This window comes from Equus caballus, chromosome 2 (genome assembly GCF_041296265.1).
Source record: "Equus caballus isolate H_3958 breed thoroughbred chromosome 2, TB-T2T, whole genome shotgun sequence".
NCBI lineage: Eukaryota > Metazoa > Chordata > Mammalia > Perissodactyla > Equidae > Equus > Equus caballus.
In genome coordinates, this window is record NC_091685.1 from 45,972,782 (window position 1) to 45,988,628 (window position 15,847).

The following is a 15,847-nucleotide window of genomic DNA, read 5'->3' on the forward strand; positions in this document are numbered from 1 at the left end:
CTCCTTTAAAGGAGCCTCTTGACCTGAGTCGAACTGTGTGACCTGGGGCTGACCACTCAACCTCTCTGAGCCTAGTCAGGCCCATTTTCAGGTGAAGTAATAAATACTCACCAGACTCCACTCACAGAATCCAGCCAATGTCCAACTGGATAAAGAACCTGAAAGCACGTTCAGGGAAAGTAACAGTACCTCCTTTACAGGATGATTCTGAAAACCACGTGGTACCCTATTTGCCTCCTGTGCCACAGACCAGGGGCTTAAACAACAGATGCTTGCTCTCGCCCAGTTCTGGGGCGGAGTCTGAGGTCTGGGTGTTGCAGGGCTGTGCTCCCCTGAGCCTCTGCATAGCACCATTCCTGTGCCTGCAGCCCCTGGTGTTTGCTGGGCATCCTCAGCTGGTAGACGCGGCGCTCCGGTCTCCATCTCCACAAGGCCTTCTGTGCGTCTTCTGTCCTCTCTTATGAGGACACCAGTTGCTGAGTAGGGCCCCCCTGATCCAATACGACCTCATCTTACTGCTTATATCTGCAAAGCCCCGATTTGGAAAAATCAGGTCACCTTCTGAAGCTCCAGTAGACGTGGCTTTGTGGGGGCGCGCTATCCCAGTGACTACGGCTGCATCCTGTAAAGCACTTAGCAATGTGCCAGGCACTTAGTAAAACCTCTGTGCCTGTGGGCCATTATTATTTTTAAAGTTGCTACATAAATGCAAGTTGATTTTGACTTTTCTTCCTCATACAAAACTCTGATTTTTTCATACCACTGCTCTCCTGCAGCCCATGGAGACCCATCCGTCTGTGCTGCCGACAGGACCAAACAGTGGGCTCAGAAATCGGAGCGGCTCTGTTGTCCCGAGAGGTACCAGCTGCGGCACCCAGTCCTGCTCCGCGGGCGGGCTCAGCTGCTCTGGTTCCTGTCACTGCCGTGCCGTGGTTAGATAACCACACTGGGGAGACACTGCATCATGACTTAGACTCTCCCGCAGAGACAAGATGGAGAGAGGGGCTTCCCCTAACCCAGCCTCAGTTTCCCCACCAGCCCCCTCCAGACTGAGCTCCCCGTCACTTTCACAGATTAATGAGAGACTAGCTGAGGGGTGTGTGTGTAAGGACTCACATATTAGATTCGTTGTTGTCACTGCTGTTTCCACATCCCGGCAATAGTGGACCACACGCCGGGCTCTCGCCACCTCTCGTGTGCTCATTCAATATGTGCCCATAAAACCCGGCAGCCAGAGACCCACCTAATTACGCCTAATTATACTTGGCAGACGCTGAGGACAATGCCGCCATGGCTGGCTGTGTGGTTTGGGAGCCCGAAATAATCCAGGCGTGTGATCTGTGTGAGTGGTGGATGCTTGCAGTGCGAGAAGACGATTTTACCCCGTAATTTTGAGAGCTACCAAATTTTTCCAAATGAGTAAAATTCTGATGTGAGGAACGGGGCCCCTCCATTACCCCGGAGCATGAGGAGAGAGGCTGTTTATGGGGCTCTTTGGCAAATCTCGCGTTCCCCCTACAAACAGCGTAGGACGCCTCCGCCTCGGCCGCAGTGACACGGTGAGTTCACGCCAAGTATCAGCAATTCGTCTTGAAGGTGTTATTGAGGAGGATTCTCCCGCTGGTTCCGGGTTTCGGAAAGCTCCTGATCAAAGCTGAAAGCCACGTAAACGGTTGCCCTTTGGTCTTTCTGAAACAGAGGAGATATTTTTTTCTCACCTCTCATCAGCAAAATCTAAATGGAGCGTTGTGTGTAAATTGGGGCGCGGTATATGTTTAAAAGGACAAGTCACAATTTAAAACACTATGAATGTTTGAGAAAATAAACCTCACCTGGTTTCAGAGCTGACTCTCCTTCAAAACTGTGTAAGACTCCCAGGCCCTTTGCTTGTAGGTGAGAGGCGAGCCTGGGCAGGACAGAGGGAGCCTGCCCTGCACTCCTGGGGCCCGACCACACATCGCAGGAATTCAGTAAATACTAGTTCATTTTGGAACCCCCTTCCTCTGAGACTGCGCCAGAGATACCAAGTGTGTGAACATGGCAACTGCCGTGCTGCCTGATAGCAAAGGTTTTGTCTGATTTTCCATCCCTTTTGCTGTCACCCTGGCTATATCGAGAGTGTTACAACAGCCTGTGGCCAGGAATTTTAACCTCTGGTGTCACCCCTGAAACACAGCTTTGATCTTTCCCCTGCTCCAGCTCAGTAACTTCTCCTAGCTCCGTGTTATCTGTAGACTGACCTGTGGCATTAGCCCTCCTGCTCCCTGGACACCGCTACCAAACACGCCTGCCTCTGCGCCTGTCATCAGCTCTTCCCTCTACCTGGGGTGTCTTACCCCCCCTTCTCTGTCTATTCATTCACTCGTTCAGCTGATGCTCCTTAAGCACCAAAGATGTTCCCAGGAGCTGTCCTAGGTGCTGGAAGAACAGCAAATAAACAGACAAGAATCCCTGACCTCAAGAACCGAGACTCTCCCCTCCATCAAGCTTCAACCCAGAGGCCCCTCTTGGCCAGGCTGGCTGTGCTCAGTGCCCCCGCAGATGCCCACCTTCTTATCTGCCACATGTGCCATCTATCTGTGCCGCATCCACACACATGTCTCTGGTTCTGGACCCCAAGCTCCTGCAGGAGGGGACTTGGTCCTATTTGTCTTCTTCTCTACAACTGCTTAGACTAGAGCCCAAAACCTAGTGGGAGATTGACAAATGTGTTTTGAGTGAATGATTGGTCCATTAATGGACCCATTCTCACCAAGCTCAAGTGAGCTCTGGGAGAGTGAGACACACGACAAAGAAATGTTTATAGACACGAGGAGTGAATGGATGAGAGTAAGACTGAATCGCCAGGGGCAGGAGGAGAGCGAGCTGACCCGTCAGAGCACAGAGCCCAGAATCACAGGTCTGGATGCTCCGTGAGGCAAAGATAGCTTTCCAGTCCCGTCTTCCTGTTCAGGTGACCTCGGCAGCATCCTCACAACACGTGAGTCTCCCCTCTGCTCTTTCCTTCTCTCCTTGTCTCTGTCTACCTCTCTTTCTCATTCTCTCTCTCTCCCTTCCTTCTCAAGAGCTGGGCCATCAGGAGGAGGACCCAGAGAAAAGGCTAAACACACGTGGAATGTGCCATGAGCCCCATCGTACAGAAGTTAGCCTGGCATGTGTGTGTCACGTCCCAGGAGCAGAAGCAACTCTGTGGAGGAGAAGTCACAGAGGAGAGCCAGAGGGGGGAAGAGCAGACAGGGTGGCCTTGCCCGAGTAGATGGGGTAGCAGGGATTTCTGGGGGAGGCAGAATCGGGGAGGCCAGGGGGCTCCCTGCTGGTTGGCAGCCCTGATCTCCATCCCTTCCAGCTGGCTTCACACTGTAAACCTTTCCTAGACAGACGCCACTCAGCACCTCCCTTTGGCTCCACCCCCCAGGGCATCCATGCTCTGCATGCACCCAGGAGGCTCCTACACCCCCCCACTCTGGGGTGGAATTCTCCCAAAGCCTGCAGCACTGCCCTGCCCCAGTGCACAAGTTCCCCTTCTCCTGTAAAGTGTGCCCATTTTGTGTCCCATCCACTTGAGACATGATGAAAAGTTGGCACATCCTATACACTAGGCGGATGACGGCTGCATGGGATATTTGTGTGGAAGGATGGGAGGCACTTGCAGTGGACGTGGCAATGGATGGCCTTTGGTGGACTCTCGATTCCTGTGGAACACATGGTTACGAGTGTGTGGGGGGCCACCCTCAGGCTGTGGGGAAACAAAGGTATGGAATGGGGCTGGACCCCTGGGGGGCTCAGGAGATGGGAGGGGCAGCTTTGTCAGGCCTGTGGGGTCAGGCAGCTCAGGCAGAAAGAAGCTGAGCTGCCAAGGGGTAAACTGAGGAAAGAGAGGGCCAGGCTTTCCAACCAAAGATGATGTGATGCTGCCAGGAGGAGGCAGATCCAGCAGACGCAGGGGGTTGAGGTGTGAACCAAGTCCTCCCGTGCCCGGGCTGCCTTGTCCCCTTGTGATTTCTCAGAGTTGAATAATCAGCAGGCTGCATTTCAGGTGTATCCCACGCTGCTCCTTTTGGCTCTGCAAGTGGGTAAGTTATATTTAATTCTGGCCAAGTGCATATATTAAGTGACGTGGAAAAGGTGAGCTACAACACGAGAGGCCTAAACACCCCCTAGAGGAGGGCGAGGTCTGCCCACCATGGTGGAAGGTGATTCTGGGATGGCCCGGCACCCCAAGGCAGCTGCCAGGCTCCACACCCTCAAGAGAGACAGGCGGTGAAGGCCCCTCTGTGGCCCATGGGGCAGGAGCTGGATGGGTCCTCTCAGGTCTCAAAGGATGGGAGGTTCTGCTGGGTTTGAGGAGGTCCCCGGATCTTGTCCAACCTTTCACTACATACCAGGTGAGCATCTGCCCACACCAGGCTCTGGAGTTAACACCTGGTGAGCACCTGCCCATAACAGGCTCCTGTTCACACCTGATAAGCACCCAACCATGCCAGTGCTATGTTCACACCTGGTGAGCACCCAAACATGCCAGGCCTATGTTCACACCTGGTGAGCACCCACCCATGCCAGGCCCCTGTTCACACCTGGTGAGCACCAAAACATGCCAGGCTCCTGTTCATACCTGATGAGCCCCTGCCCATGCCAGGCTCCTGTTCACACTTGGTGAGAACTGGCCCGTGCCAGACCCCTGTTCACAGCTGGTAAGCACCTGTGCCACGTGCGTTCCATGCCCCTCTCAGATCAGCCTCTGACCATGTGATTATTTTCTCCATCAGCTCCTCAAAGTCCTGCCCCTGCCCTGTCACCATCCTGGCCTGAAGGGACACGCCTACATGACCAGATGGCCTTGCTCTGTGCTCGCCTCTGAGCACATCCTGTCCAAGCACATGTTCTTGTTCTTACAAAACCCCAGAAACAACTCCTTACTGAGCAAGCCGCCTCACAATCAATTCTGATGAGGACGTTTTAGAAGGATTTTGCACCTTCCTTCTGATCAGATTTTATTTCTCAATATAACTCAGCACAGTGTGTATATGCCCTTTGCCAAGACCTTCAGAAGGCGGTGATGTGGAAGAAAAGCGTGTTCCTTTCATCTGTCTGAACTTACATGCTCTGATCAGACTTAGCATCTCAGAGCTCGTCTCCTGCCTCCTCCCCACCAGCCTGATGTCCCAACTCATGGCCGCGCCCCGGGATGCATGGCATGGTCCCCGGATGCATGACGGTGGGGGCAGGAAAAACACCGTGGTCAAGGCCAAGGCTGTTCAAATCTCAGCTCTGCCACTTTCTGGCTTTGGGATCGAGGACAATTCTGCCAGTTTGCTGAACCTCAGTTTCTCCATCTGGAAGATGTCACTTGGTTGAGATAATGGCTGAGAGGCTCCTGACCCGGTGTCTTCTACCTGCCACAATGGTGGTACTGCTCACAGAGCGCCCACTGCATCCTGAACATTGTCATCAAACAATAAGATGTGGGGGTTACACATGCAAGCTCTGGGGTCGCAAATCGTAGGAGAGGTCAAGGCCCCAGCATGGCCATTTGCTGGGTGTGTGCCCCAGGCTGGACACTCAACAGCATGGACCTCATAGATTTGCTCTGAGGAGTAAATGACATAATGAGTTTAAAATGCTTCACCAAGCGCCTGCCATACAATAAAGTCTTGATAAATATCAACTATCAGGGATAATAGGCAACATTTATAGAGGGCTTTGTGCATCAGACAATGTTCTGAGCATGTGACATCTATTAACTCTCTGAATCTCGTACCTTCCCCAGAAGGTAAGCATCCTCATTTCAAAAGGAGGAAACCGAGCACAGAGATGTTAAGTCACTGCCTAGAGTCACACAGTTCTGGTCTGCCTCCTGAGTCTGCCTTCTCAGTTATAGGGCTGGCCAACTGTCTTTTACATGCTTCCTCCATCGTCAGTGGACTTGGAATTCCTTGAAGGAAGGGACTATGCCTTCTTAATCTGCCTCTGAGATGGGTGTTCAACAGATACTGTCCAGCGAGCTCTGCTGACGAAAATGTCCAGAGCTGAGCTTTCACCCGCCCTGTAGATTCTCAGCCCAAGCACACTACTAAGCGACCGGGTTTGCAGTGAGGGCTCCTTGCTCCCTACAGTGTCAAATGAAGTGACACGTGGCTGTTATATTATGCCCAGATGTAAGAACCAAGCATTCCTATAAGCCATGTGAAAAGCATGCTTGTGCAGAGCACCTTTTCCATCAGTTCTGGAGACCCCCGCCCGGCATGAGGTCCACCTGTCTCCTGTGAAGCACTCGCGAATCTGGGACACAGGCCATTCTCCCACATCTTCCCCAAACTCCAAGGTATTTCAGGGAGAGCAGGAACTCTTGTGCCAGCTCCTAAGGTGCCTGCCTGCCCAGTGACACTGCTGCAGGTCCTGGTGGTGCCCTGGCCATCCAGGGGCAAGGCTCCATTGCATAACATCCTCTCCAGTGCACCGGAGTGAGTGAATGAGCGGAAGCAGAGCCCCACTCCTCCCTCTGTGCTGGCTTCGAGCTGACGTCTGTGTTAGCTGCAGAGCTGGCTATGCTCACTGCCAACTGCGTGCAGCCAGCAAGGAGAAGTAAGGCCCCAGGGCCAGTAGCAGGAGACGTCACAGGCGCACATGCACACACACACGCACATATGCACAGATGCATATGTGTTACCAGCACGTTGGGTTCTTATTGTCCCCCAAGATGGAAATCAAGAGAGACAACAAGCGGGAGTAGGAAAGTGAAAGTTGATTAGCTTGTGCACAGGGGAGGCGCAAAGGAGCCGGTGTGGAAAGGAAAGGGGCAGGTGACCGGCTAATTAGGGAACAGGACTGTGGGGCATTTATTAGGCAAAGTCTGGGGGGGAGGGCCTTGTCACGGCACGTGGCGGCAGAGCTGCGCTTGCACCTGCGCTATCACAAAGCACGCTACTACATGCGCCGCATGCATCGTTAGCACGCTAGCTCCCCACCCCTGGGTGTGATTTTTACTATGCTAATGGGGTTGCGGTCACCTTCAGTGGGCTCCTGGGTGCTAAGACTCGTGTATAAGCCCAGGAAAGTCCAGAGGCTGCGGAATGCGGATCTTGGCTGCGTCTATCTGATGCTCCTAGCCTGCCGATTGGTTAGGGGCCTTATCTTGTTAGGCCAGGGGCCCTACAGATGGCCCTGTCTCCTTAGGCTGGTTCCTGTCTCACATGTACACATGACATAAGCACACATACACACATGCACACACACGGCCATGTACCTGCACACACATATACACATACAAACACACACGCACGCAGCAGCTGGGAAAGAGGGCTGGAACAGATGTTCCCACACAGCCGTCAAAGGAAGCAAGCCTGCCCACCCCTTGCTCTCAGACCCCAGGACTGTGAGACAGTAAATTTCTGTTGTTCTCAGCCACCCACTCTGCAGCCCTTTGTTGTGGCCGCCTCAGAAACTAATGCCCTGACCTTGGAAGCCACGTGCCGGTTGGTCCCAGAGCGACTGTGTGGAGCACAACGTCCCACTGGCTCCCTCCCACTGGGACACGTGTAAGTGAGAAACCAGCTTCGATGGTGTTAAGCCCAGAGAATTCTGGGGTTATCGAGGCCACAGGAAGTGAGGAGGGCAGGCGGGACCCTCAGCCACAGCGAGCCTGGAGCCAGAAGGAGTGAGACTGGTAGCCAAGGAGAAGCAGAGGCAGGATCGGCTGCACGACGCCCAGCGCCAGCTCCCGGGACGTCCCTCTTCGTGGGCACAAGTGGGAAGCTGGAAAAGGGCCCTGTGGGGCTGACTTACCCTGGAAGCAGCAGGGTCAGAGGCAAAGCCCGGCCTGGCTCCGGTCGCCACCTCCCTGGGCAGTGCTGGCCTCTGTGGCCTGACCCCAGCCTGCCAATGACCCAAACCCACAACTGCTTGACAGACCACCTCCTCCAGGCTCTGGGCTGCATTTGGTGGATGGAACGTTCTGGCCAGTGGGATGTGGGCATTCCTGCCACCGTCCCACAGGAGCTGATGGACACCCTGGAAACTCGGATCTGTCTTTGATTTCCTCGTCCGTAAACAGGGAACAGAAGGCCGCTGTGACGGAGCAGGGCTCTGCCCCACGCCCGCCCTGCACTGCTCTCTGGCCGGGGCCCCTGCAGACCACGTTTCTCTCCACCGGCCGCTCCTGGAAGCTCTGACCACAGGGCAAGGGCAGGCTCAGGCATGAAGCGGGGCCGTCCCGCCTGTCTGCTGCCCTCCTGTCGGCCTCCCCGGCAGCCTGACCTTGTCCCAGCAGCTGCATCTCCTCCCACGGCAGGACTTGGATCCACATGTCAGCACCACAGACCCAGCCTCACGGCTCCCCAGCAGGACCCTGCCAGCGGCCGGCGCCCCTCTCCGAGGCCTGGGTCTGCAGTGTGATTTCTCTCTCTGGTAGAAGTCATGCACAGTGAAGAAGGAGTGGCTACTTCTGCTGGCCCAGCATCTGTTCCCTCTTATTCTAGAAGCAGCCCATGGTTGGAGGCCTGTCCAGACCCCACTCTCTCTCTAAGTCAGAGAAACCAACCACAGCTAGCCCCACCTAGCTGCACCCAACCCCACCTGACCACACCTGACCACACCTGCCCCCTGCCCAAAACTAATGAGCATATTGAACCCTCTCCAGCCCTGGAAGCCCCACCAGGGCCATGCACTCCAGACATTGTGCTGCCCAAACTATTCGAAAAAAGTGCCCTCTGGTCCCCAGGACCACTAGAGCTGTGGGAGGCGTGTGGGCATGGTCCTGGGGGGTGGCCGCAGAAGCGACCTCTTGGAGGAGGTGGCCAGCAGGGAGCAGAGTGCACAGCAGAGAGAGGGGACCAGGCCTGGGGATGACTTGGCTCGAGCCCTGAATCCGGCCATTCTGGACATCTGGAGAATCCGCCGAGAAAGTCTAGCTCTTGGTAATGATGAGAGGCCCACCTCAGGGGATGACAGCTAGGGTGACCCGGAGGCCAGGGCCTTGGCCACCCCCAGCCGTGCGTACTCAGGAAGTACTCCAGTTCTGGTTCCACAGTCTCTGCCAGCTCGAGGGTGACGTGGCCACGTCCTGGTCTCCCGGCCCCTCCAGGACAATGCGTCTCTTCTGCTGCTACTCCAGCTGTCCTTGCACATCTTTCACTGTCCTCACGCATCTTGGGTGCAGCTGCTCATTTGTGTCCCTTGTGCCTTAACTTCCAGGCCTCCTCCTGCCATGGCCTTCCGGGCCCCGCCCACCACTTTCCTGACTATTTGACTAGTTTGGGTGGGTGTGTGGGCCCTCATTGTGACTCCTAGCCCTGCCAGCCACATAGAGTTCTATTTTCCAAGCTGGCAAGGGAAACCAGCTTCACCTGGCCCTTGGACATTTGTCATGAAAACAATGTTTCCCTCGGACCTCAGGCAGCACTGAACAGAGAGCCGCCTCCACAGGAGACGTAGGTGGAGGGAGGCGTCCTGGGGTCCTGCCACACAGCCCCGTCCCCAGGCAGGTGTTGCCTGAGGCCCGGGGAGCCCACCCGGAAGAGGGGGCCAAGCCTTAGCCATCCCAGGTCATCCCTTCTCTTTCTTCCTCCACCTCGTTCTTGCTCTCTCCCTCTTTCTCCTTTCTCTCTAAATATATATTACATCTAAATATAAATTAATATATACATTCATATATACACACAGATATATATAGTGTTATTAGGAGTAACTTTATAAGTTTACATAAATAACATATCATACAAACCCTTTCGCAACTTGCTTTTTATTAAATGGTATAATTTTGAGATCCAGCCATGTTGATAAATATTGATGTAATTTCTGCATTTTAGTGGTGACATGGCACCCTGCTGTGGGATGTGCCATCATTTATTCATCCAAACTCCTCTCTAATCGTGAGCATTAAGGTCGGTTCCGTTTCGCACGGGGCACGCCACTACAACAATATCGCGATGAATGTGCTTCTGTGCATCTCTGTACAGGCCTGTGAATGTTTCCCTGGATTCCATCCCAGGAGGCATATTACAGGCTGTAGAATATGAATATTTTGTTTTACTGGGTATTATCAAGTTACTCTCCTAAGGGTTGTAACCATTTACACTCCCAACGGCAGTGAGTTTTTCTATGCACTCACACACCCTCTCACTCAACAGGCGTTTCTTGAACGCCCACCCTGTGCAGGCCCAGAGCTGGGCAGGGGGAGACAGCCATGAACAATTATCCACACTGGGTAGCAGCACTCAGAACACAGGCTCTGAGGCCAGACTGTCAGATTCACAGCTCACTCACTGGAGGATCTTGGGTGAATCATGGAACATCTTTGGGCCTCAGTTTCCTCATCTGAAATAGCTGATAGAGTGGAAAATACATATACAGATATGGATACACACATAGATACTAATACGCACAACCAGATAGAGACAGAGGGACAGGCAGAGGTAGATAGAGAGATAGAGACGGAGAGACATACAACCAGATATAGATGTAAATACACACACAGGTGCACAACCAGACAGATGTAGAGACACGCAAAGGTGGAGACATGCACGACCAAAAAGCAGTGCCTCTGTGCCTCATTCTGCACCTGATGGTGACTACCTGAGGTCCAAAGTGGAAGAGGATGAGACAGTATGTGTGGAGCACCCAGCCCGGTGTCTGGCATAAATTAACAGTCAGGCTGGTCACCATGATGATTTCCTGGGTCTACACTCTGCCACCAAATGTCACAGGAACACACTCAGATTCCAGCAAAGTGGGCCTTATTGTCTCCCTGCGATGAGGGAGATCACACGCCATGGGGAGCCATGGCACGTCTCAGGGAGAGGGTATTAGGAAGACTTATCATAGGTTTGGGCTTGCATTCAGTTAATTGGGGAGCAATTCCAGGCTTTGCTGTGGATTGGATGCTGTTGGAGAATGGGGGTAATTCAGTGATTGGGTATCTTCCTCACTTTTGTCGAGAAGGTTGGAACAGCAGAGTGAGGTTAAAGCTGTAATTGGTAAAGAAGTAATGATCACTCGTATTGGTCAGGACGTGGGTGGTTGTCATTTTGTGTTTTGGACATTTTTGACTCTGCTTAGACATGGTCATGGGGTGGCCTTCTCTGACTCTGATGGGCAGTGAAATCTTTTATGATCAACAGGAGAAAGAACCCCACAGCCCTGCAATGGGGCCAGCAGGCCCCAGGAGCCCCAAGGCCCACCCGACAGTGCCAGGCCAGGCCCCGGCTATCAGAGGCTCCATCTTCTTCTCACCTGCCTGACAGACTTTCTGATTTAGATTCTTTTTCTAGGGCCTCTGCGGCTTCCCAGAGTGGCTGGCCGTCCTTTTCCTGTTTACCTGCCCGTACATTTCTCCTCCCCACCAGTCAGGCCCTGCTTCTTGGGCTCAGCTCTGTGTCTCGCCAGGATTTCTCCACGGAGGAGGGTCTCCAGCCTCCCTCAGTAAGAAATAGATTGTCTTCCTTCCTCCAACGCCAGAGGATTCCATAGAAAGGCCAGAAAGCAAGACATCCCAGAGCCCTTCCTCAACCAGGTCCACCTAATGTGGGGGCCATGGAGCAAACCACGCCACTCATCTGGCCAGAGCAGGTGCCCGTGTGGACAGAGTGAGTGACCAGGAGGTCTATAATCCACTGGGGAGGGTGCAGGCTCAGAAGTCAGAGGGCTGGGGTTAGATCTTGGCTCAGTGACTGCACTGGGGTGAAGAGTGACCCAAAAACTCACGTCCACCCAGAACCTCTGACTGTGACCTTATTTGGAAATGGTGTCCTTGCAGCTGTAGATGATACTGGATTAGGCTCAGCCCTAAATCCAATGACTGGTGTCCTCATTGGGCAAGGAGGGGCACCCAGAGACGGAGAAGAAAGCAGGTGACGATGGAGGCGGAGGTCAGAGCGATGCATCCACAGCGGAGGAATATGCAGCACGGACAGCAGCACCAGACACTGCAGAGGCCTGAGACGGGCTCTCTCCCTCCCCTCAGAAGAGCCGACCCTGCCCACACCTTGGTTTTGGGCTTCTTCTCTCCAGACCATGAGAGATGAAATTCCCATCTTGTTGTTTTCAGTCTGCGGTAACTTGACACGGCAGCTATGGGACACTCTTGCCGTGACCTTGAGTTGCCATCCCACCCCCTGCACCACTGGCCCTGACCCCTCAGAGTGGAGGACACCCTTTCTCCATGGGACCACAGCCCAGGCGAGGGCAGCATCCAGGGCCCTGGGCCCTCCTCTGTCCCACGGCTGATGCTTAGGCGTCTGTCTCTGGCCGCGCTGGATGGCCACTTCCTGCTGCTCAGCCCATCAAACAGACGCTGGGGAATCACTATCATTACGTGGTTGTGGTGTCTGGGGCTGGCGATTTGTCATTGTTAACATTTATGAAGTGTCCAGTCCGTCTGCAGAAAATGATGATAATAAAGAACAGGGAAGCTCCCCTGAGATGAGGGTCATGGGCCGGCTCTGAGGGAAGATTCCAGAAAAGAAGAAGCACATAGTGGGAGTGGGGATGGGGGATTCAATTCTTAAAGATGGGCAGTGGTCTGAGCCCCTTCAAATAGGCCCCCCTAAAAACACTTGAAAATGCTGACTGGTGGGTTCCAGCAGAGAGACCAGAGCACGTCAAGTCACTGATCAATATTCGTTACAAACCCAGACAGCACGGGCCGGGCGCTGTGGGTGTCAGGGGCTGTAACACGAAGGAACGGGCCCCCTTTCTTGTGTCTGCCCTCATAGAGACAAGACGGCAGGGCCAGCGCCCTGGGAACGAGCTAGTTTCACTTCCTCTCATTTTAATCAGGTGAAGATGAGAGGGAGGGAAGAAGCATCTCATTCCCTCTGACACCTTCGAAGACTTGACGAGGTCCAGGTTCACTTCCCATCCCGACAGGAAGGTCGAAATGACCATTCTCAAAGAGGACGTTGCTGTCTGCCAGGTCTCAGATGATTTAAAGGGGTGCCCGAGTCTCTGTGCAGTCTTTAGGTGTGACGGACCTCTGGCAACCGGTCATAAGGGAGGTGGCCTCTGCAGCATCCCCCACTGCCCCTTGGGCTCCAGCAAGTGTCTTTCTCTGCTGCCCTCATCACCAGCAGGGACTCTGCAAATGGAACCGGGGACAGGACAGTAAATCTTCTCAAGATCCACGATTGAAGCCATGCAGACTGGATGTCCTGCTGAAGTCGGTGGATTAGGGAAAAATAGGACACTCGCCTGGGGGACACGGAGATGTGAGCTGATGAAAACGGGCAGGCTGTACATGATCTAAAAGATGAAATGCACCCGAAGGAGCTTTACCAGGACCCTCACGGCTGGCCTCCTTCAAGAAGGGGACATGTTTCCGAGTATCTTCGGTCAGGACTCAGAGTTTCTGCAGTGAATAGGGTCCCTGCAGGGCGGACCCTGGGGATGACCCACCGCGTTCACATGTGGGATGGTGTCACAGGGAGCAGGGGAGGTTCCCGAGTCCCAGGATCTCAATAGAGAGAGCCCCTCAGCTCCTTTCTTCTCTCCCTCATCTCAATCACCATCTCTAATATGCACCCCTCCCCCGGGTGGGCCAGAGCCTCCTGAGGGCGGGCCACTCCCAGCTGACAGAGCCTTGACACCTGCAAGTGCAGAGGCATCCTTGACCCCCAGAGGCAGGGCGTCGGGGCCATCCTCAGAGCTCTTTGTGGTCCATGCCCATTGCCAAAAAAAAGCACACTCCGAACACACTTCAGTAAAGAGAGAGTTGATTCTAAAGGATTATTGCCAGAGAGGGCAGGGCCCACGGCAATTGGGAGAGGGGCCCACTGCGGTCAGGGGAGCGGCTGTTGCAACAGGAGGAACCCTCCAGCCATGAGGTCTGCTAGCATCTCAGAGGTCAGGCGGAGAGGGCCTTTTATTTTGTAAGGAGGAGCCGATGGGCAGAAAGGACCAGGTGTGGAGGTGGGGTCAAGGTGGAGGTGGTGTCAGAGGATGGGAGATTCGAGAGGGTCTCACCCTGGCATCAGGAGGGGCCATCTGCTGTCTCAGGCTGAGGGTGGCAGAGCCCCAGGGGCCTGAGGAAGGAGAGAATCTCCACAAGTTTCACCAGCAAGCATTTTGTTGCAATTGATCAGTGTGGACAAAACAGCTCTGCCAATCACTGATGAGGCAAAAGGTGACAGTTTGGCTGCTCTGTGCCTGGCTTCATCCTACAAACGTGGGGGCAAGATGCATCTCCTCTGAGTCACGTGGGGAAGGGGCTTTTTGCAGTGAGCTGTTTCCAGGGACACAGAAGGCGGCGGGTTCTCTCGCGGTCACTGCTGACCAGGGTCGTGGGGCTCAGGCGAGAGCCGGCATTGACATTGGCCTGCAGTGCAGACTGGACCTGTTGCAGCGCCTTACTTGCCCTGAGCTCGACTCAGAATCAGTAGTTGCCTGTGTCTCAGTAAACAGGTCAGAGCACGCTTTCCAAGGATGGAATTTGCTGCCCCAAGATCCAAAGGGGTCGATCAAGCTTCTGCGTCTTTCTCAGCGATGAGAGGCTCCAAGAGCCCCAAGCTTCCTGTACTCTGGAGGGGACGACCTGGGACGCCCCAGACCCCTGAAGAACCTCCCTAGACCCTAAACCCTTCACTGCTGTGTCTGGCTCAGAGTCTCACCTCAAGTTCAGCTCCCACCTTGGGAGCATATGTTGTACCAAGGCCTCCGGTGGACCTGCCGCGTCTTGCTCGTGCGGTCCATTAACGTGCTGCTGAGGATGGGTAGACCCATGCACTGTTCTGCAGGATTTCCCGTCAGCCCAGCCCGCTCCCTTAGAACCATGCAGCCATGGAGAGTGAAGGAAGAAACAGCCCTAGGCAAGGCCAAGAAGGTCCCGCGTGGACTCAGATCCCTCTGCTCCTTCTGGGGAGTCTACAGATTCCAAGTATTGGGGACAACCTGGACTGTATATCCACCAAATCCCTCTGCCCCAGGGACAGTCACTCCAATACATGGCCATGAGTTCCTTTCGGGGAGGGCTAGGCAAACACCTATCCGTTTGTGGTGCCATTGCAGAGTCCTTCCTCAGGGGACCTGGCCTCTCCTGCACTCTGTGGGTTCCGGGTAGAGGAAGTGGCTTGGGTTTGGAAAAGCGACAAGAGGTCATGTGCAATTAGGGAAGCTGACCTCAGCCTTCTCCTTAGCCATCCTTGATCATGTTTGATCGTATACGTTAAGCATTCTCCTCTGTGGCTGCCCATTACCATGCCCTGGGGTACCACCTTGCAGTAGTCATTTCTCTGGATTCCGGCAGATCAGGCCCCTACCACAATCATGACTTTGCTACCCATTAAGGTAACTTGCTTCTGACAAAAGACCACTGCCACATGGCCTCTGCTGGTTTGGGACCACATTATCCACTGGCTTGTACCACCATCTCCATCATCCCACTGTACCAAGGCCCCAGTCCTGTACCACCATCTCCATCATCCCACTGCACCAAGGACCCAGTCCTGTACCACCATCTCCATCATCCCAGTGCACCAAGGACCCAGTCCTGTACCACCATCTCCGTCATCCCACTGCACCAAGGACCCAGTCCTGTACCACCATCTCCGTCATCCCACTGCACCAAGGACTCAGCCCAGTACCACCATCTCCATCATTGTACTGCAGCAAAGACCCAGCCCTGGACCACTGTCTCCATCATCCCACTGCTCCAGGGATCCCAGCTCTGTACCACCATCTCCCTCCTTCAGTTCAGCCTGTGGAGGATGACCACCACCCAGTTTCTCAGTGACGCTAGTGTCCCTCACCAGGGCATTCCTTATCACCTGGCCCCCATGGCAAGGTGGTCAGCAGTGGGTTTCCCAGTCTTTATAGTGGGTTGACCCAGCATATCCACTCTCTGACCTGATGCCTCCCGCGC